Below are 23,889 nucleotides of genomic sequence, written 5' to 3' on the forward strand. Positions count from 1 at the left end.
CGAGAATTTTAGTCAAAAAAGATAGAGAGAGATTTAGATTTGTTAAAAGAATAGATTGTTCTAGTTCTAAATAACGATAATAAAAAAAACTTTTTTTTTGTTATCGTTATCGTTATTATTTTATTGCAGAATCTGAAAATGCGAAATTATGCATTTGAGCACTTAGCCATTTTTTTTCAAATTTCGGATTTAATCTATTAAAGGAAAAATTTATTTAATCTGCATATAACTATCATTATAAAGAGCATTTTTCATGTCAAATTTTATTGGAACTGACAAGACTCTAGTCTCACAATTTAAGGCATTGGTCAATCTAATTGCGATAATATCTTATTTTAAATTAATATATTTATTATTTGTATACCGAAGATGATTTAATTAAGACCGAAACATTTATAATATATTTTGAAATTGTTTTTGATATTTAATAAATCTATATATTGTTTCGCTCAAAAGACCTTGCGTAGTGGTGTATGCTCTTTGTAATATTGTTTTCATATTAAAATATATTTTTATAATGAAAGTAATTATTACAAGTAGAACTATTAATATTATTAGCTTTAAATAACAGAACATATAACCAATAAAAATGTTTCTACTTAAAAAATTATTTAAGGCTCCGACTTACTGCAGCCATTTTGGATTGTCACGTCAGAACTGAGGAAAATACATTTAAAAAACTCTTGCTAAGTAAATTAAAATGCAAATAAGAGGATAAATAAAGCCATTTTTCGGTCAAAGCGGATCTTAGTGTTTATATATTCATATAATTGTTCTTAATATTAGGTGTTGGAATTAATTCGTAGCGTTTTTTTAATGAAAGAATGTTATTTATTTCACATGAGCATTAAAAAATACATTAATGAAAGTACTTCCCATCACTTTCTACTACTTTTGACCATCTTTCGGGCAGTGAATGAATACCGCGTCGGAAGAACTGTTCATCTTTAGATGAAATCCAGGAATCGAACCATTTTGTACAATCTTCGTAAGATGTGAACTTCTGCTCGCACAAGCTATGAGCTAATGATCGAAACAAGTGGTAGTCGCTAGGTGCAATATCAGGAGAATACGGCGGGTGCGGTAGCACTTCCCATTTAAGTGTTTCCAGGTATGTTTTTACCGGTTTTGCAACGTGTGGGCGAGCATTGTCGTGCAGCAAGATGACTTTATCGTGTCTTTCGAAGTATTCCGACCGTTTTTGCTTCAATGCACGGCTCAAGCGCATCAGTTGCCGTCGGTAGAGATCTCCAGTAACGGTTTCATGCGGTTTTAGCAGTTCGTAGTATATGACACCCTTCTGATCCCACCAAATACAGAGCAGGAGCTTTGAGCCATGGATATTGGGCTTTGCCACTGATGTTGATGGTTCGCCGGGCTTAACCCATGACTTTCTGCGCTTTGGATTGTCATAATGGATCCACTTTTCGTCACCGGTAACAATCCGATGCAAAAAACCTTTTCTTTTCTGCCGTTGAAGCAGCAGTTCGCACGTGAGAAAACGTCTCTCAATATCCCTTGGTTTCAATTCATATGGGACCCAATGTCCTTCCTTCTGGATCATGCCCAAACTTTTAAGACGTTTTCCTATTGTTGAGAAGTCAACTTCCAATGACGTAGATAATTCTTTAAGTGTTTGACATGAGTTTTCATTGAGCAGTGCCTGCAAATCGTTATCTTCAAATTTTTTTCGGCTGACCAGGTCGCTCCTTGTCATCCAAGTCGAAATCACCAGCTTTAAAACGTGCAAACCACTTCCTACACGTTTGCTCAGCCAGAGCATGTTCACTATACACATCCACTAAAATACGATGAGCTTCAGCTGCACTTTTGTTCATATTAAAGTAATGAAGCAAAACTCCCCGCAAAAACACTTTATCTGGCACAAATTTTGACATATTCAATGAATTATACAGTATTGTTATTTATGATTTCAAGAAAGGTTATGTACGGCAAATGACGTCCTATGATAGATGTTTACAATGTATACAGAACTATAGGTAACAACGAAATAGTGTACTGCTTGTGCCATCTCTTGTAAAACGCTACGAATTAATTCCAACACCTAATATATTCATATTATTATATAATAATATGAATATATTATATTACGAACAATCATATGAATATACAGGGTGATTCAAATGAACATATTGTCCTTAAAATGTCATATTCCCTTAATTATTCTAAGACAATTTTTCCTTTGCCAAAATTTTGTCCGAAGCTTAGTTTCAAATTACAAGAAGAAATAGCGTATCACGGGTCGCGTATAGGAGACGGACAGGAGCGGCGCTTACGGTTAGTCGCGGACGCTTTACGCACGGGGCGCACTGAAGGGCACACATTAAAAAAAAAAATACATTCACACGTTATAAAAACACGTTCCTTCTTCTTCTCTTCCTTCTACCTTTCCTCTTTACCATTATCTCTTTGTCTTTCATATATTTAAATATGCTAATTTCATTAAATTATAAATTAGAATGGTAAAATTAAAATGGATATTGAACTCTCTGAATATTGGATTGCATTTTAATTCATTGATGAAATTATTAAAGAAATGTCGTAAAAGAGAGGACTTAAACAATAATTACGTGCGATAAGTATTATAAAACTATTGACAAATCATACAATTATTTCTGTACGTCGAATTCTAAGTGTTTCATACAATTCAACGTACTGAAATATTTGTTAGATTTAATTGTATAATACAATATGTCAATAGGTGTTAAATGCTTGGACACTATCAGAAACAGTTTTTTTTTTATTTTTTCTAAAGGTAAATTAAAACGTTTAGAAATACATATAATTTCAATAATTAAATAAAAATATATTTAGCTTGTAATATATATTTGTTAACAATGTCACTTATTAAAAAAAGAAATCATGAAAAAAGAAAAAAGCAATTGATTACGAGATCTCTAACATTCAGATCTCGCATCTTAGACCATTGAGGTCTTGCATCATTTCCTTGAACTATTATATATAACGCTCATGGAAAATCATAGACATATCAATATCCCGTAAATTATCGTCTATCCCGTGTTTTGAAATTATTTTTGCTATTATACGTAAATTGGAGAGATATAGGATTAGCATAATTTATTAAAACTTATATGTTATCTATAATGTTCCTTCTCCTCTTAATTATACACATTGAGCGGCCGAAATTTTCCAGAAAGCATTTTCGGTCGCTAGAAACAAGTGACCGTAGAGAGATGGGGGGGAGGAGAGGAGAGGAGAGGAGAAGAGAGAACAGGACTGGAGAGGAGAGGAGAGGAGAGGAGAGGAGAGGTGAGGAGAGGAGAGGAGAAGAGGGGAGAGAGAGAGAGAGAGAGAGAGAGAGAGAGAGAGAGAGAGACTCTGAAGGATAGACTCGCTGTTTCGTTCGATGAGCCCAGCTCGGCATGCGGAGCCTCACCGATTACAATCGGAGTTTCTATCCTTTTTTGTTTTTTCTCTGTCTCACTCTGTCGTACTTCTGTTTCAATAATTCGTTCTGCAATTCAAGAATGTGATTTCTATCGATTCTGGTATCATCGTCGATGCAGCAAGGACGCACGATTTCTTCTCTAAACAATGATCCTGATATATATTTCTATATATACAAAAATATATTATTATGGCGTTTTCGGCTGATAACATATTGCTGGTTTATTTACAATGGTTCAATCCATTTCTATAGTTGAATAGCGATACTACTTCGTTTGCGCGCGACCGATAGGAGGAATGGCGCTTCTTACTAAGACTCGACATCCGAGTCGAGTCAAAAATGTGCTGTATACAATAATTTCAGACCTTGCATAAGTAGCTGGCGATTTACAGAAAACCTCAAAGAACAATACTATGCTTGCAGAAACGAGTTACGAGCTTTAATATAAGAGCAAAGAATATTCGAAAATTTCATTTATATGCTACGTCTATTACGAGATTGCCGCTTGTCGTTCCGACATCCGAGCAGAAAGGAAGCTCAACCGAAACACACATCGCGTTCCGAACCTTGATATATGCATATGTAAATAATTCAGTAAATAAAATTTAGACATATGTTGTATATATGTACACGCACATACACGCGCGCATACGCATACATACGCACACGCGTGTGTATTTATGCTATTATATATTTTATATATATATACATATATATATATATATACATACTATACATACATACATATATATATATATATATATATATATATATATATATATGTTATTTTATATGTATGCATCAATAATTTACTAAATAAAATGTATGTAAAAGACAGAACAGTGTAATTAAAATAATTATCTTCATTTGTATTCATATATAAATAATATGGTATGTTTCTTGTTTAGGAAGAAATTATTTCAACAAAATTGAAATAACTAATATCATATTTATTTTATTATTTTTCCTCTCAAAAGAAAAAACTTTGACCAGGGCACGTTTATTGATATGGGCCTGAATAGATCGATAATTCAGATCATTTCTATGGTTCAGCGATGCACTTTTCATGACAGCGCCGCTGTCGGAATATCGCGGAACTAAAATACTGCTCAGTTTCATGGCTTCACGTCAATTTCACTCGTAATATATATACAAACGAAATTTTTGTACACGCATTTCTCTTATACTAAAACTCCTACCGCGTTTCTAAAAGCATAGGATTGTTCGTTTAGGTTTTCCGCAATTCGCCAGCTACTTTTTATGAACGTGCAAGATCTGAAATTCTTATATGCAACACATATTGTGATGTGTTGACTACAGAAGCCGATAACAAAACTGTAAGTCTTTAATTTTCTTTCGTATTCAAATGTAGCTGGCGATTTGCGTTGTTGTCGATACTTTAATTGTGGAGAAGGATTTTTCAATCCATAAACACAGTTACGAGAAAGGCGTTTTTAAAATTTAATGATAAAACAGGACACTCCAACATCCCCTTAAGAGTCCAATAATACACAACGAGAAAAAAATGCAGTCTATAGTCCATGGTACAATGTAATAGTCTTTTTATTTTATAAGTTATTATAAGCAAATTTGCAAAGGTAACAAGCATTTGACTTGCACGATGTCAAATAACGAAATGTCAAGCAGAAAAACATTATCGAGAACGAAAAACGGTGAAATAGGAGGGAAAAAGGAGAGAAGATATTAGGAAGGTGAAAGAGATTGTATAATGTCAAAATACAATTCCAACAAAAACTCCGTGTCATTTTGTGTATTTATTCCATGTTTCTGTTTTTTAATATGGACCATTTCAGATATCAACCTTTTATTATATGAAGGCTCTACATCTAATATATCCATTTTATCTCATTTAAAGTTATTATTCTCCTCAATACGATAGTTGGAAATCACTGATGGAGATTTTGAACGTATATTGATATCAGAAACATGTTCTTGCAATCTGGTCTTTAATTGTCTTTTAGTTTGGCCAACATAACTGATATCACAATCCTCGCAAGATATTCTGTAGACCACATTTTGATTCTGAACGTGTTCTAAATCATCCTTTCGAGGATGAATCAAAATGTGGTCTACAGAATATCTTGCGAGGATTGTGATGTCAGTTAGGAAAAAAGAGATTTTTTTTACAGAATAGGTATCCGTTACGTTTTATTTTTTCGACTATTCATAATAGAATTAAATATCACATTAATAAGATTAATAATTTGAATAAGAATAAGGATGACACTGAGAGATTTTTTCCATATGTTAATACGATATCCGAAAGATTTATACCTATTATTAACTCATGTTTAATTGTAAATTGGCTTTTACTATTCCTAACACATTAAGAAGTTTCATAAAGAGAGGAAAGGATGATTTAGAATATCTTGCGAGGATTGTGATGTCAGTTATGTTGACCAAACTAAAAGACAATTAAAGATCAGATTGCATGAACATGTTTCTGATATCAATATAAGTTCAAAATCTCCATCAGTGATTTCCAACCATCGTATTGAGGAGAATAATAACTTTAAATGGGATAAAATGGATATATTAGATGTAGAGCCTTCATATAATAAAAGGTTGATATCTGAAATGGTCCATATTAAAAAACAGAAACATGGAATAAATAGACAAAATGACATGGAGTCTTTGCCGGAATTGTATTCTGACATTATACATTCTCTTTCTCCTTCCTAATATCTTCTCTCCTTTTTTCCCCCCTATTTTGCCGTTTTTCGTTCTCGATAATGTTTTTCTGCTTGACATTTCGTTATTTGACATCGTGCAAGTCAGATGCTTGTCACCTTTACAAATTTGCTTATAATAACTTATAAAATAAAAAGACTATTATATTATTGTACCACGAAATGGACTATAGTCTGTATTTTTTTCTCGTTGTGTATTATTGGACTCTTAACATATTTACTAAATTTACATTATCATATTACTAATTTTTATAGGAGTACAAATTAGTTCGATCCGTTTTTTTGTGTTCAAAAATGCATTTATTTCAAAACAAAATGAATGAACAGATTAATTAAAGTATTGTCCATCGCTGGCTATTACTTTTTCCCATCTCTCATGCAATTTTCGAATTCTATCCCGAAAAAATGACTCGTCTTTGGAGGCGATCCAATTTTGGAGCCAATTTTCGATTTCTGCGAAAAAAGTAAACCGGTGACTTTCCAAATCGTGCTGCATCCTTCGGAACAACCAATAATCAGAAGGAGCAATGTCCGAAGAATACGGCGGGTGCGATAATACATCCCATTTGAGCGTTTCCAAATATTTTTTTACGACTTTTGCGACATAAGGCCGAGCGTTGTCATAAAGAAAAATAACTTTATCATGTCTTTTCTCGTATTCCGGCCGTTTTTTTCGCAATGCACGGCTCAAACGAATCAATTGCGTTCGATACCGATCGTCCGTAATGGAATCGCCAGGTTTCAGCAGCTCATAGTAAACAACACTCTTTTAGTCCCACCAGATACAGAGCATGATCTTCGAACCATGAATGTTCGGCTTTGATATTGATGTTGAGGTCGATGGCAACAATTGACCGGACTTAGAGTAGTATTTTTTCTTCTTGGGGTTGTCGTAGAATATTCACTTCTTATCTCCAGTAATAATCCGATGCAAAAAACTTTTTCTTTGTCGTCTTTGAATCAACTGTTCGCAAGTGAAAAATCGCCTTTCAACGTCTCTCGGTTTTAGTTCATAAGGCACCCAATTTCCTTGTTTTTGAATTATTCCCATGGCTCTCAATCGTGCAGAAACGGCTTGTTGAGTTATTCTCAATAATTCTGCAAGCTCCTCTTGCGTTTGGCTCTGATCTTCTTCGAGTAATGTCTCTAATTCTTTGTCTTCGAATTTTTTTGGCTGTCCAGAGCGAGGCTTGTCTTCAACATTGAAATCTTCATCCTTGAAACGTCGAAACCATTCCCTACATGATTTATCAGTTGGAGCCGTGTTACCATAAACTTCGACAAAAATTCGATGGGCTTCAGCTGCACTTTTCTTCCAATTAAAGCAGAAAATTAGAATCTCCCGCAAATGCTGCTTGGTTAACACAAAATTCGACATTTCAAACACAATAAAAATCAAGGTTTTTATATGAAACTCAAAGCGATATAAACTGAATATTATTAGCAGATGACTAACCTCTCTGAAAATGCCAAAATTAGCTGTCACTATGAATCATTCACAACAGCCGGAGCTTTTGGAAAACGGAGCCAATTTTAGTAAAATTTAGTAATTAAGTAAAATTTTATAACGGAAAAAATTTTATATTAAGGAATTGTAAGAATATTGTAAGACCATGTACATATTTTTAATTTAGAACAATGTTTATATTATTGTAAGATTATTAGTTTTGATTATTAGTCAGTCAGCTGCTTGCCGCACGTAACAACACATGTTGTGTTGTTGTGTGCGCACTTACGTGTTTTAAAGCTTTGTGTGATTTTCTATCGCCGAATAATCAATCGTTTGTAATTGTTAGTGATTAACTGATTAATCGGTTAATAAATTCCTCGTGTTGTCAAGTGAATGTAATCGAATTGTGTCAATATGTTGAAACGTGACATAATTTATAAAAAAAGGATCTCATCGTGGAAACGTGTGACTAGATATATATGTAAAAGATATTTAATATTTAAATTAAAAGATATTTAATATTTGAGTGATGGAAGAGAATTACAGTAAACAGTTGTGTTGAGCATTATTACGGTGCATCCAAACTTATTCCTCCAACTGTTTCAAAAAGCTAGAGTAAAATGAAATCATTGAACATCTACAAGGTAATAACAATTTTATAATTGAGATAATAATAAGTTTTTAAAGTGTACTTGGCTAATATTTTTGTTTTAAGCATTCATAACTCTATAAATGCTAAAAAGCACGATCGTATTTCTCATAAAACTTTTCAAAGTATGTAATAATCGCAGATAAAATTGTTAGAAGAATTTTTGTAAAATTGAGAAGTTAGACAATAATTGCCACAAGCATTTAACACCTATTGACATATTGTATTATACAATTAAATCTAACAAATATTTCAGTACGTTGAATTGTATGAAACACTTAGAATTCGACGTACAGAAATAATTGTATGATTTGTCAATAGTTTTATAATACTTATCGCACGTAATTATTGTTTAAGTCCTCTCTTTTACGACATTTCTTTAATAATTTCATCAATGAATTAAAATGCAATCCAATATTCAGAGAGTTCAATATCCATTTTAATTTTACCATTCTAATTTATAATTTAATGAAATTAGCATATTTAAATATATGAAAGACAAAGAGATAATGGTAAAGAGGAAAGGTAGAAGGAAGAGAAGAAGAAGGAACGTGTTTTTATAAACGTGTGAATGTATTTTTTTTTTTAATGTGTGCCCTTCAGTGCGCCCCGTGCGTAAAGCGTCCGCGACTAACCGTAAGCGCCGCTCCTGTCCGTCTCCTATACGCGACCCGTGATACGCTATTTCTTCTTGTAATTTGAAACTAAGCTTCGGACAAAATTTTGGCAAAGGAAAAATTGTCTTAGAATAATTAAGGGAATATGACATTTTAAGGACAATATGTTCATTTTGAATCACCCTGTATATTCATATGATTGTTCGTAATATAATATATTCATATTATTATATATAATAATATGAATATATTAGGTGTTGGAATTAATTCGTAGCGTTTTACAAGAGATGGCACAAGCAGTACACTATTTCGTTGTTACCTATAGTTCTGTATACATTGTAAACATCTATCATAGGACGTCATTTGCCGTACATAACCTTTCTTGAAATCATAAATAACAATACTGTATAATTCATTGAATATGTCAAAATTTGTGCCAGATAAAGTGTTTTTGCGGGGAGTTTTGCTTCATTACTTTAATATGAACAAAAGTGCAGCTGAAGCTCATCGTATTTTAGTGGATGTGTATAGTGAACATGCTCTGGCTGAGCAAACGTGTAGGAAGTGGTTTGCACGTTTTAAAGCTGGTGATTTCGACTTGGATGACAAGGAGCGACCTGGTCAGCCGAAAAAATTTGAAGATAACGATTTGCAGGCACTGCTCAATGAAAACTCATGTCAAACACTTAAAGAATTATCTACGTCATTGGAAGTTGACTTCTCAACAATAGGAAAACGTCTTAAAAGTTTGGGCATGATCCAGAAGGAAGGACATTGGGTCCCATATGAATTGAAACCAAGGGATATTGAGAGACGTTTTCTCACGTGCGAACTGCTGCTTCAACGGCAGAAAAGAAAAGGTTTTTTGCATCGGATTGTTACCGGTGACGAAAAGTGGATCCATTATGACAATCCAAAGCGCAGAAAGTCATGGGTTAAGCCCGGCGAACCATCAACATCAGTGGCAAAGCCCAATATCCATGGCTCAAAGCTCCTGCTCTGTATTTGGTGGGATCAGAAGGGTGTCATATACTACGAACTGCTAAAACCGCATGAAACCGTTACTGGAGATCTCTACCGACGGCAACTGATGCGCTTGAGCCGTGCATTGAAGCAAAAACGGTCGGAATACTTCGAAAGACACGATAAAGTCATCTTGCTGCACGACAATGCTCGCCCACACGTTGCAAAACCGGTAAAAAACATACCTGGAAACACTTAAATGGGAAGTGCTACCGCACCCGCCGTATTCTCCTGATATTGCACCTAGCGACTACCACTTGTTTCGATCATTAGCTCATAGCTTGTGCGAGCAGAAGTTCACATCTTACGAAGATTGTACAAAATGGTTCGATTCCTGGATTTCATCTAAAGATGAACAGTTTCTTCCGACGCGGTATTCATTCACTGCCCGAAAGATGGTCAAAAGTAGTAGAAAGTGATGGGAAGTACTTTCATTAATGTATTTTTTAATGCTCATGTGAAATAAATAACATTCTTTCATTAAAAAAACGCTACGAATTAATTCCAACACCTAATATTAAGAACAATTATATGAATATATAAACACTAAGATCCGCTTTGACCGAAAAATGGCTTTATTTATCCTCTTATTTGCATTTTAATTTACTTAGCAAGAGTTTTTTAAATGTATTTTCCTCAGTTCTGACGTGACAATCCAAATGGCTGCAGTAAGTCGGAGCCTTAAATAATTTTTTAAGTAGAACATTTTTATTGGTTATATGTTCTGTTATTTAAAGCTAATAATATTAATAGTTCTACTTGTAATAATTACTTTCATTATAAAAATATATTTTAATATGAAAACAATATTACAAGAGCATACACCACTACGCAAGGTCTTTTGAGCGAACAATAGATAGATTTATTAAATATCAAAACAATTTCAAAATATATTATAAATGTTTCGGTCTTAATTAAATCATCTTCGGTATACAAATAATAATATATTAATTTAAAATAAGATATTATCGCAATTAGATTGACCAATGCCTTAAATTGTGAGACTAGAGTCTTGTCAGTTCCAATAAATTTGACATGAAAAATGCTCTTTATATTATAATGATAGTTATATGCAGATTAAATAAATTTTCCTTAATAGATTAAATCCGAAATTTGAAAAAAAATGGCTAAGTGCTCAAATGCATAATTTTCGCATTTCAGATTCTGCAATAAAATAATAACGATAACGATAACAAAAAAAAGTTTTTTTATTATCGTATTTAGCACTATGACAATCTAGTCTTTTACAATCTAAATCTCTCCTCTATCCTTATCTGTTGACTAAAATTCTCGATACAGAATCTGCGAAATTATGCTTTCGAGCACTTAGCCATTCTTTGTTCAATACTATGGACCCATTGAAATATAATCTAATCACAGCAAAATGTTAGTTAATTTGCATATAACGGTCATTATAACGAGCGTTTTTTATTTAACGTCACTTGTTATTGGGAATTTGATACAAAAAAGACGACGGAGGAGAATTGGTGATGTTCAGGCGCTCTACAAGCAAATGTGGGGGCGGGAAGGAGAAAAGAGAGCGAGGGGATGGAAGGGGGGTGGGAAGGCAGAAGAAGGGGAAAAAGGGGAAGGCAAAGAAAACTGAGTAGCCCACAAATAGTGACAATTAAAGGTTACAAATAGATTGATTTAGAGAGGACGTAATAAACGTTACAAAATTGATGAGTCAAATGTAGAGTTGTGTATTGATCTTAATATATGTGGGAATTGATTTACAGGAATTTAATAGAGAGATTCTTATATAATATAGATATATAGATATATATAGATAAGTAGGTTCCTTATTTAAAATCTTCATGTTCTGAATTGCGAACGTATTTGTTAGTAGACCGCGCAGACACATTGGTACGACGACATCGTGCGGGTCGCAACGCTCTTGCTCAGATCCAACGAGAGCCCTGCATCTTCAAACGCATGTCGATAGTTTGCGTCCATATATCTGCCACGTAAAGGCGGGCGACAGAGTCACTACGTTACGAAGCCCGGTACTACATCGGTGCTCACAAAGACTATACAGCCAATCATTGTGGAGGAGGAAAAAGTGATGGACACGTCTGCATAGAACTCTATTAATTAATCTAGCATTCTATATGTAATAATAAATACATTTTTCCAAACAATGAGATTTAACGGTTGAAAATCAGTTCGATCTTCTTGTAATAAAAATATTGTGAAGGTAAAGATAAATGTATGATTTCTAAATTCTGATTCCGTAAAGAAAAGAGATAATATTTGAATTGGAATCGAAGTTAAAAGAACATCATTAGAAGAGTCCAGCAGCTTGTTTGAGGCGCTGTCTCTTCCATGTCGGTAATTTTTCGAATACCGCGGATTCCATTTTGAAGATTGCAATGAAATTGTCATAAGTCAGGTGCATTTCTTTGCGTCTAACGTCCACACTGGCAAATTATCCGGTTCGCTTTTCAGCATTGTGGGCGGGTACTTGATATAATTGTCGAAGTGTGGTGACCTTCGAGGTCATCTGCATCCTTGCCTATTGATCTGTATCCTCCAGCAGAGTACAGAAGATTTCGAACGGTTCCAATTGTCAAACAGTCCGATAAATGTAGCTGGCTCCCAATCTAAGAAACGATGAAAATAAAAATATAGACAAAATGTAAAAAAAAATACATAAAGATTAAAAAATTTTTGCGATAGAAAGGACTGAAAAATAAATCTATAAAAGATATTAGCTAAATTAAGCTACTACTAAAAAAAAGTTCCCTCTCTCATTTTTTAATAAACTTTTAATATGTTGTCTAGGCCAAAATAAGAAGCATATATTTTTTTATATGTGTGCATTCGCACTTTAGGAGATAAAACGTGAATTTTTCCTTCGGATAAATTCAGTTATTTTTTTTTCGAAGCGAATATCGAAACAATTTTTTTAAATAAAAATTGAATGATTCTAAGAGTACTTTATAATAAGAATTTTAAAAATAGTTTTTATTTTTTATTAACAAATTTTTTTACCGTTATTACTTTTGAAATAATTTCAATAAAATAAATTTTATTTGAAACGTTTTTTTTCATCTTTTATAGTTTTGACGAATTCGCTTCAAAAGAAATTTGAGTATTTTACCTTCTAAAAATATAGGCACGTAAATAAATATATCTTATTTTGATTTAGACTACAATTTATTAAAAATTCAAAATTGGAGGTAAATACTTTCCTGTATTTCCTTGTTAAATTTTTATCACTTACAAATTTTAGCTCGACTTTACAAATATTAGCTCGACAAATACGTCATCGATCGTGAAAGGATCTTTTCGAACTGATTGTGTGTTGCCTGGAACTCACCTTGTTTGATCACGGAAATGATCGTGTTGCGATTTCGATCTGCGGGATGAGTATAGAGATACACAATCGCATCCTCGACGCACTCTTGCAGCATCCTCGGGCTGGAGAACTTGCCTATTCATACCCAGATCACGCTGCCAGCATCCAGCAACCAAACAGCTTTCGATATTAGAGAGTTCTGTCGAAATCCAAGGATCTGCTCGTCCACAAAGAGGCCATTCTCGGTTCGGCATTGAAACAGATGTTTGTTTAGCTCCTCCCCGACTTCTTCAGTCTCCGTGCTGTAGGCACCTACTCCTGAGGAGGATAAATCATCATAACGTCTGTGATAATGAATGTGATCTTAGAAAAACATCTCAGACAACAAAAAGTGTCTAAAATCGGATCATAAGACATTTTTTATGTCTGAAAGTCGACTTAAAGACGCTTTTTTGTCAATTTTAGACTTTGTGTTGTTTGGGATTCGAGATGTTCTATTTCTTCGTTCGGTTTACCTTCAAGCTCGCCCCAGAAGTCACTTTCTTTACCTTCAGTGATGAGGCGCGTTTCTAGGCGCGAGACGTCGCGACGTTTGTCTCGCGTAGCCAGTGCTCTTGTCACCGCACCAGACGATCGGAACGCTGAAGAAAAGGATGAATACCGCACTGGAGTTCAGCTACTTGCTCATAATGGGCGTTCCACTTTTGAAGTGAATGGCGTCGAGCCGAACACTCTAACCAGATATTTTTTTGGTGCTGCAAACCGAGAATCTTTATTATAAAAAATAGAAATTCGAACCCTACGTTCTCTTTAAGATGCATATTTTTCAAATTTTTTTCATTTAAATTTTTTTTATTCTATTTTTTTCTTTCCATAATACAAACTTTTTTGATATTTTATCTTAAATTGTATTATAGTATAATGTATAAATGGATGCAAACGAACAATTCAAAACGCAACTGAATCAATCTATCAAGTTGAAGCTTTAATTCATTTCTCTATTCATATTTTGGTTCAAATTAGAATTCTCTTCAGTGTCAAAGAAAAAGATGAAAGATTCTTAAAAGTTAAAAGTTTTTGTTAAAAATTTCATATTCGCTGTTATTATTTTTGATATTTTATTAATATTATTCATTATTTTTGATTATCGATATTATTATATATATATATATATAAAAAATATATATATATATATATATTTTTTTTTAAATTATTTCTTTAAACTTTTGTTTAATCGAATAATGGGGACACTGCGCGAATTACGATGACGTTCAAGAGATGAGGTGGTTCTCTGCCTTGGACCGCCTTCATCAACTGCGCGTTCGTCTCTTCAGATAGACGGCAAGCTACCGTTGAAACAGCGAGCAAACCTCGATCCATTTTAATCGAGTGGACGCCTTCCCAGCAGTAAACCTGAAGAAGAGAGATATAATCGTTGAAATTTTTTACAGTAATTAGCCTTCCCAACAGTAAACCTGAAGAAGAGAGATATAGTCGTTGAAATTTTTTACAGTAATATTTTTACAGTAATGAAATGAATGTCACATTGATAAACAAATTTTTAGAATTTCTATATAAATTTTAAAATTTTTGTATAATAATTCATAATTCTGTAAAAAATTTCTCAGATTTTTCTATAAAACAAATTGAAACACTTCAAAAATGCTGAGATAAGTTCGTATTTTTCCTAAAATTTTTTATAAAATTTTTTATAAATTCTAAATAGTCTTAAAGTTTTTTATTTTGTAATTTCGAAATCTGAAAGATAATCTTGAGAAAATCTGAAGAATTCTTAAATATTTTTTCAGAAACCTTCATAAATTTTAAACATGAATTCTTAAAAATGTGAGATACATATGCTGAATTTGTTTCCCTAAGGACTTTAATATTTAGATATTTCGTGTAAAATTGTGTAGACTAAAAGAAAAAGCTTTCTCGCCCTTTTTCCAATATTTTTTATTTATTTCTGCATAGAAATTTTTATTTTTGCGTATACGAGAAGAAAGTAAAGTCCACATACAATATTTCTACACCTCGTCCCTGTCCATACTTGTACAGCATCACGTAGCAGATTTTTTCTCGTAATAGATGCCCTTATCATCCTCAACCTGGACCATGCCCTCTTTTAGTTCGACCCTCCACAAAGTTCGTTCGCTAGACCCGTCGTCCACTAGCTGACACTCGGCCGACATCCTGGGCCTCTCGTTCATGTAATCGAAAAAGTCAACGGTCTCATTTTTGAAGGTTCCCAGCCCCTCAACAGCGCCTTCGTTTCCGCCGGTTCGTGACTTTTGATTTGTTTTATTCGTTTTATTTCTTGTTTGTCTGTTACGTATTATTATTACGATTTAAAAAAAACCTAAAAATTCTTAAAGCTTAAGCCCAATTTCTGTCAGTTTATTTCAATCATTTTATTTTTATTTCAATCATCCATAATTAATTTCTATTTTTAAATACGTCTATCTTTTTTGGCTGCTAAGTTTGTTTACATTCATCTACATTTATTCTCGACCTCTTGAGTGTATGATGTTTATAGACGTCATTGAATTAATAGTTTTCTTTTATAAATATTATTAAAATTATGCGAAAATTATTTCTTAGTTTTTCAAGGGTTTCAAATTTCGAATAAAAATTTTTTAATTTATTTTTTTGAAAAATTAATATAGTAGGATTTACATTTTTAAACACTTATTTTAAACAACTGAAATAAAAATTTTATATAAAATAAATGATACACTTTCTTTTATATTGTATAGTTTTTTTTTAAATATGTGTGTTAAAATATATTTTAAACATATAAAAAAAGGGAGCATGAAACCACAGCACTGGATATTGTTTGTGAAATTTAATTATTCATTATATTAATAAAAAATCTTTAGACGTTTCGGCCACAATCTGGTCATTTTCAGTAAAATTACAAATATTAGTAAAACGCAGAATTACATATAGTCCTCAGGGAAACAAATTCAGCATTTGTATCTGACATTAAATTCAGCCGTCGTATATAATATAACTATGTATATAACTATGTGTTCTTTCATCTTGTAAAGATGCATCGTACAATAATGTTGCAGCGCCAATTATCATATTACAAGTTATATAGAACAAGAATTTCCAGATTCTAATTTAAAAAATTAACCTATCATTAATATCTTCTAGTCAATTGTATGAGAATTGAATTGTTACCTGTTCTGTTTTACAGAAAAAATGATGAATCTTAAGCACTTCCCTTACGCAGAAATTCGTCGTGACATTGTGTATTATTATTTGTCATATCGTATACGTTACCGCTATTTATATATATGTCAAAAGTTTAGATTGTTCTAGAATTATTTATTAAATGTGAGAGAGAGATCTTTCTTTAGAAAAGGCAGATAAACATCGGGTAAACCTTCAGTATCACTTTGCTTATTGATACTGCTTATTTGGCTTTTTATGTATATCATTGCAGAAATTCTTCTTTTCAATAATGATTGTTCTGTATCTAAAATTCTAATATTATCCCAATCCAATTCGTGCATCTCAATTAGTGGCGTGACAAAACAACATCCAGTGCTGTGGTTTCATGCTCCTTTTTTTTATATGTTTGATTTATAAACCACGTTCGTTAGAATTATGTACAATACGTTTTATTATAAATTTTGCAAAATTTTGTGTTGTATTTAAAACGCTGTTTGAAGATTTATAATTCTAACATTAAATTCGTAATCAGCGGCTTTAATAATATAAGGGTAGAATAAGAGTATAATTCTGAACCTCGAAAACCTTAATATATAATTGTGATTTCTATTTATTTATTTTTATTTATTTATTGTTAATATATAAATTCTTTTTCTTATCTATGAAAATAATTTATACATTTTAAACTCACTCTTGTATTTTGAGATCCCACACTTAAAGAGTTAAGAAATTTGTAAACAATACTGTGTACCTCCGAAAGAGATTCATCTATCACACGATAAAACAAATCCAACTCTATCTTTCGTTGTCCTGGCCACCGATATGCCGTCACTGTAATCCTTCTTTTTGATAAAACCCCGTGCGTTTCTCACGGCCTCTAATCTTTCCCACGCATTGACATCACAGTCGACCCAGGCCCAGACACCAGCTTCGCCTCGGTCCACCAAGTACACAGAACTAGAAGTCAGATCGTCGCGTATAATCGGGCCGAAGTTCGGCGAGCTTGTACTTGCCCGATTACTCGCTGCACTTGTAGAGCTTGATGGGATTCGGAGGATTGACGCGATGCTGGCGATCGGGCGCCACTATCCTTGCCGAGGGATCGAGCACGCTGCTAAAGAGCTCCCTGTCATTGGCCGGCAGGGTCTGCTTGTAACCATCTTTGATTACTACCACACGGCCGTTGTTATTCTTCTTCCGGGACTCCAAGAGATTGGCAGCGTGGCGTTTGTGCAAGGGATCTGACAAAGATCCGAGCCACAGACAGACAACACCCCTATGAACGAAAGAAGAGTATTTTTTAATTGTATTTTTGTACAAAGTAAAAAGTATATATAATACAGATATTAAAGAAATTGCAGGACTTTTATTATTTCATTTGCGAAATTAATAGAAAAAAATATTATAATTGCTGAATTAAGAAAAATAGAAAATACGGAAGAAATTATGTTGGAAGCACTGATAAAAATTTATGTTGTGCAAAAGCATAGTTGAGAATTAATTTCACTAAATTGAATTGTTATTATCAATTGTGATTTTTGGTGTTTTATTAATAAATTAATTAGTTTAAAAAATAAATTAATTAAAAAATAAATTAATTAAAATAATACTGAAACAAACAAATATATATTATCTTTGCAGCTAATTTATCTCATATTCGATTCATGATTTATTTCATTATTCTATTCATAAAAGTATTAGAATATTACAATTATAAAAATTAATAGTTTACGAGATATTTAATGTCATGTCAATTATATGTGCAAGAGAAATTACCTATAACATTTCGTAAATTATTGCTTCCTTATATTGCTAACTTGAGACATTCTCTATACATATATACATGCGTGTGTAGTAATTCTATTAAATAATTATTACATTATAATCCATATATATTGACTATGATTCTTAGCTCCTGTCATCCGCTGATGCACAAAGATGGATCTATTTTGTCTTCTGTAATCTGTACTACTTTCGAATCGGATCAAAATATAATACACGTAAACGTTTATTGACTTGATGAAATCTGGAGCTTAGACATCTGAATTGAAAAAGATATAATTATAATTTTTTATTAACATATGCATTATGTATAAGCATATTAACGCTAATTGCGTTAATAAATAATCGGAAGTCGGACTAAATTAGAATTTTATTATTTACTTTAATATAATATTTTATACATATATGAGGAGCAGAATTTTAAATTGTGTTTTGTCCAAAATGTATAATTAAGTTTCAGTCGTTTTAATCTATAATACGTTATCAAATAACAAAAAAGGAAGCCACATATCTTATAGAAGATAATAATTTATCAATTAAAGTAAATCGAGAAATGTTAAACGAAATTGCTAAACAATTGTTAAAAACAATTAGACAAATGCATTTTGTTACGGGGATCTTTTACGTTTTAAAGGTAAAATTTTTTTTCGTTTTTTTTTAAAGCTTAGTTTTAAAAATATCCCATAAAAACGTTTTTTGAGAGAAACGAAAATTGTCCAAAATATAAATTAAAATGACATGGTGTTTGAAACCGATTGATCAATTTAAATGGTGCGCACCAATCAATTGCTATAATCGCCGCTTGCCATTATTTATATTCAACCTTTCAAAATCATTCTAGAACATTTCTATCCAATAGGGCAGAGTTTCTGAGCGTCACTTTCGCTTCTAACGGAAAACGAAGCGATATTTGTACTAAAATGTTTCAAATCTTTATTCGTGTTTTTTCTGAAACCGTATTTTCGAATATGATAATCACAATTCCAAAAAGACTATTAGTCCGACTGCCTTTTACTTTTTTATAGTTATATTTAGAGAACGTGTTATTATCGCTCAAATTGGAATTAATAGACTACGTTAATTTTTTTCTATTTTTTTGAAGATCAAATTAAAGGAAAAATGTGAGAAAAATTCGAATTATTTTTTCAAACTATTGCCATTTTGAAAATATGCAAACTAAGATAATAATTCTTAGTTCGAGCCGGTCGGACAATTGAATCAAGATTGATCGCTAAAAATCTACAATAGTAAATTCCAATTTCACATTATTTCGTCATATTCTAATTTGAAATTGTGAAGTAACATTGCTCATGCTTATCCCATTACAAACGTTAAGGTGAATCGCGGGGACATTTGAGAAGAGAGTAAAAATTTTACAGCAGAAACGAGTTTTACACAATTGCGCTTCTAGAGCCGTCCAAATAATTGCATGAATGCTGCAAACACTGCAGAGATAAAACTTTTATACGGAGCTTTTATAAGAATTTTTTGAAACATATTTACGTCCTTCGACGTTTTGAATATGGAAGTCTGTTCTATTGCGGAGACGTCTGATTCTTCAATCATAACTACTTGTATCATAACTACTTGTCGACATGCGGCGCAGCTCTCTCTTACAGTCTCAGAGACAGGAAGTTATTTTTACCATAGTTTTATCATTACTTTTTTATGGCGGTTTTACTTTTTATGTTACATTTTAATTTAATTTAATTTAATTTAATTTATTTGTGTGCATCAATAAGAGTTACAAAATAAGATAAGATAATAAAGGACACAATCGCTCAAAAAGAAGAAAGAGAAAGAGAAGAGTAAACGGATAAAGGGAGGAAGAATGTTAGAAATTTTGATAGCAACATAGGAAAAGACGGATGGAATTTGACAGAGTGGTACAAGGGAAAAGATAAGGAGTCATGATAACGGATGTCACGGATATCATTAGAATGAAATTTATAGTTGAAGTGTAAAAGGTTGCGAAGTTAAGAGAGAGTATTGCACCAAAGTAAACGAGACAGTATAAAAAAGTAAAACACTATTGAACGTTTAGCCAACTAAATTTTGTGAAAAGGAGAGTAAATGATCAAACTTACGAGCATTATATGAGAAGCGAATACAATTGTTTTGGATTTGCTGGACGCAGGATAACGTTTTTTGAGTTAGAGCAGGAATGTACATGACATTGGCATAATCAAAAAGAGAGACTATAAGAAATTGAATCACTAGAAGTTTCTGAGTAGTAATAACAATATAGCAAAATGGATAGAATAGATGAAAGAAAACAATCTGACATTTGATGGAGACATGATGACAGAAGGACCAAGAAGGGTCAAAATATACCGAATATATCGAAAATTATGAGATTGTGAGATAGGAATTGAGAGAGACAGAGAAAAAGAAGAGACGAGGAAGTAAAGAGAGAGAGAGCCGGTAATAAGTAGGGACGAGTTAGAGGAGTTTATGAAGAGAATTTTACCGTTACTTTTGCCGTTATTTGTTTATGATAACATATGTCAAAATCAAGTTCATTGGAGATCGAAATTCTGACCGTATGTTTATTCGATTACATTACTCAACACTACTTTCTTCACAGTTTTTTAAACATGCTCATCTTACAAATATTTAATAATAAAAAGTAGTGATTAATTATTTATTTTTAAAAACTGTTGTTTAGTATATTTTTAATACTCAAAGTAAGTATTGTATGTACATGTTTTGTACATACAATACTTACTTTGAGTATTAAATTGTAGATAACATGCATATGTTGTCAAGATCATGGTCACTGATGAAGATTACTCCCATTGTTTATATGTTACCTTAAGATCTCTAAGTATTTACACACTGTTAACATTTTGACGCACAATGTCAATAAAAATAGTTTTCAAAGTATAATACTAACCCAAGGATAGCTGCAGAAATCAGAGCACTTAAGATAATGACGCATGACGGGTAAATGATCAGAAATGTTTCTAATGTCTGATGTCAAATCCAATATGGCAGTAATTAAACTTAAAATGATAAAATGCTAATCGAAAAAAAAATGTATACAATCTATCCGATTATTATTCGAATTATCCAATTACATAGCCTTTGGTATTTCTTTGACACTCCGAGAGCTTCCAACGTGTCGTCTACTGTAGCAAATTCACATTTTCAATTCCTTTAAAAAAATCATATTGATTGATTATGAGTCACAAAAAATAATTATTATAACTTTATATTTAAGAAAAAAATTGTTATTGCGATGATACAGGAAATGTGACAGATAAAGAGTTATATTATAATAATGTAAGCATTAAAATGATCTGTTCAAAATAAATTTTTTTTAAATTTAATTTATTTTATTGCAAAGCTCTATGAAAAAGATTATATGTTAACAGAGTAATAGACACAAACATTAAATATAAAATAGACTATAGTAGCTTGTAAATGGTTAGGCGTCAGCAAAACTATTGTTACAAAGCTTACCAGCAACAAAAAACTGCGATTAAGCAACGATAGTTAAAATCAAAAATAAAATGAAGTTCAGAGTTCAACTGAAGGAGGCATCGAAGATATAGAGGAGCATTGAAGCGAAAAAAAGGAAAAACGAAAAACGAGTACAGGTGCAGAATAAAACGTTGTCATATCCTAAGCCAGCCAGATCTCTGGTAATGCATAGATATATGGTCATACACAGGTATATTTACGGACGCACTAGGAGAAGCGGAGGCAAGAATTTTGGATACGTTGTACATAATTTAGGAATTATTGATTAAAAGCCGGAACGTAGACGACATCAACGTAATTAAATAACGAAATAAGGAATCATTAAGAAGTGAGGAGTTTTTGATAGCAGAAAAGGATGTGGCGAAGGGAATAAAGAAGTAACGTGCTTAAACAGCCCGACACTTGATGGCCACGTATGATTCAAATGTCCAAGAAAAACCAAGAATCTTAATAGAGGAAGAGCGAGGACCAAATTGAGATCAAATACTATTCCGATAGTTGCCGAGAATTATTCAAAAAGGAAGTCCAGTGTTGAACATGAATTGACTTTTGCAGCAGATTTGGCAAATTTGACGATGACGATTGTGATGATGTATAATATAGAAATACCGTCCTTGTTCAATAATGTTATTCCTCGAGAAACGGCAATTGTGCAAGATGTAAAATCATCCACCGCAGAAGATACCAACAATATTTCTGAAAAATTAAACTTTGAAATATTAGTGTCAACATACTCGAACATATCGCTTTCAAGTCGTTCATGGGTGCAATCGAAAGTGAAAATGGAAAATCTGTCACAATTTTAACAGTTGACAAAAATGAAGTGTTACGATGTCTTCAAATTTATGATGATCTAAATATGCAAGTGTTTCTGGTTATATTCCGATTAGGATAAAATGTGTAGTTCTGTACAGAAAGATATTGTCAACATACTTCATTTCATTCATAATATGAAAGTACGCGAAAATTTCAAAAATGCGAAAAGGTTATTAAAAAATAATTAATTTAATTATATACAAACTTGTATATATAAAATTTTGTATCATAAATTAATTATTGTATATTGTTGTATTAACAATATTTAATGTGTATGTAATAAATGTGTATGTACTCGGACGGTGTTAGGCGATATTGTTGGCCGTTGTGCAAATTAAGTATCTGTTATAATTGTATTATATATACGAAAATTGTTAATGTATTCGGCATTTGATTAATTCTGACAGGATGAATTGGCGATGTGATGGGTTTCTACAAAAGAACAATTTATTCAAGAAGTGCTATATTATGCAAGAAGTGCACTAATAAAAATAGAAACAAGATTAAGGAATTTAAATTACTAGAGGCGAAAATAAATAAAATAACAAGATCCAAGAAATTGTTAATGCGCCAAAATAAACGTCTTAAAAATAAAATAAATATATACTGCATAAATGTCGTAATGTAAAACTGTATTTCTAACTACATGTATTGTATTTGTAGGTAGTGATACTGAAAAAAAATTAACATTCTCAATGAAAGATGTGCCAAAAAATAAGATTCCTTTGTTGCAAAAGCAATTGAAGACTTATCGGGGGCTCAAATAAAATTATACTTGCCGGGGGGTTTCAAGCATGTTTCTCAGTCGCAAAAAAAGCAGGAAAACAGGATCGCCAACACTTCTGACTGCGTATACGAGTACATACTTATGCGAAACTCTGCTTTATATGAACATCTACGCAGGAAAGATATTCTGTCCCTTCCAACTCAATCAACATTATTGAAATATATCAGTTGTTTTTCCCTTCGGTTTTAGATTTAAAGAAACATTATTCTGAAGAGTAAAGTGGTATCCATGAATACGCAAGAAAAGAAAGGTAATATTTGCAAAATATCATTTGGTATATTTATTATTTATTATCTTTCTTTTGCTATGTTGAATACAGCTGGCACGAAAATATTTGTATGTTGTATTTATATATTAGATATACAATTTTGCTTCCGCCGTTTTTTTTCCGAAATTCGAAGCTTTATTGTAAAAAACTGGTTATACATTTATGATTCAAAGTATTGTCCATCGCTGGCTATTACTTTCTCCCATCTTTCGGGCAGCATACGAATCCCATGTCAAAAAAACTGGTCATCTTTTGAGGCGATCCACGAATCGATCCAATTTTTTAATTCTTCATAAGACCGGAAGTGCTGCTCAGCCAGGCCGTGTGCCATTGATCGAAAAAAGTGATAGTCAGAGGGAGCAACGTCTGGAGAATACGACGAGTGGGGT

The 23,889-nt window shown here is 32.4% G+C and overlaps 1 pseudogene across 1 annotated transcript; it reads right to left on the minus strand.

Annotated features, from left to right (window-relative positions):
• Positions 1–11,939: 11,939 nt before the first annotated feature.
• LOC105152751 (uncharacterized) lies at positions 11,940–20,991 on the minus strand (annotated as a pseudogene). The gene is made up of 4 exons (XR_015548039.1): positions 20,957–20,991; positions 17,137–17,724; positions 13,203–13,544; positions 11,940–12,483 (listed from the first exon to the last, which is right to left on the minus strand). The product of XR_015548039.1 is annotated as an uncharacterized LOC105152751 (transcript).
• Between the last annotated feature and the right edge of the window lie 2,898 nt (positions 20,992–23,889).

This window comes from Acromyrmex echinatior, chromosome 17 (genome assembly GCF_024713525.1).
Source record: "Acromyrmex echinatior isolate Ae372 chromosome 17, ASM2471352v2, whole genome shotgun sequence".
Taxonomy (NCBI): domain Eukaryota; kingdom Metazoa; phylum Arthropoda; class Insecta; order Hymenoptera; family Formicidae; genus Acromyrmex; species Acromyrmex echinatior.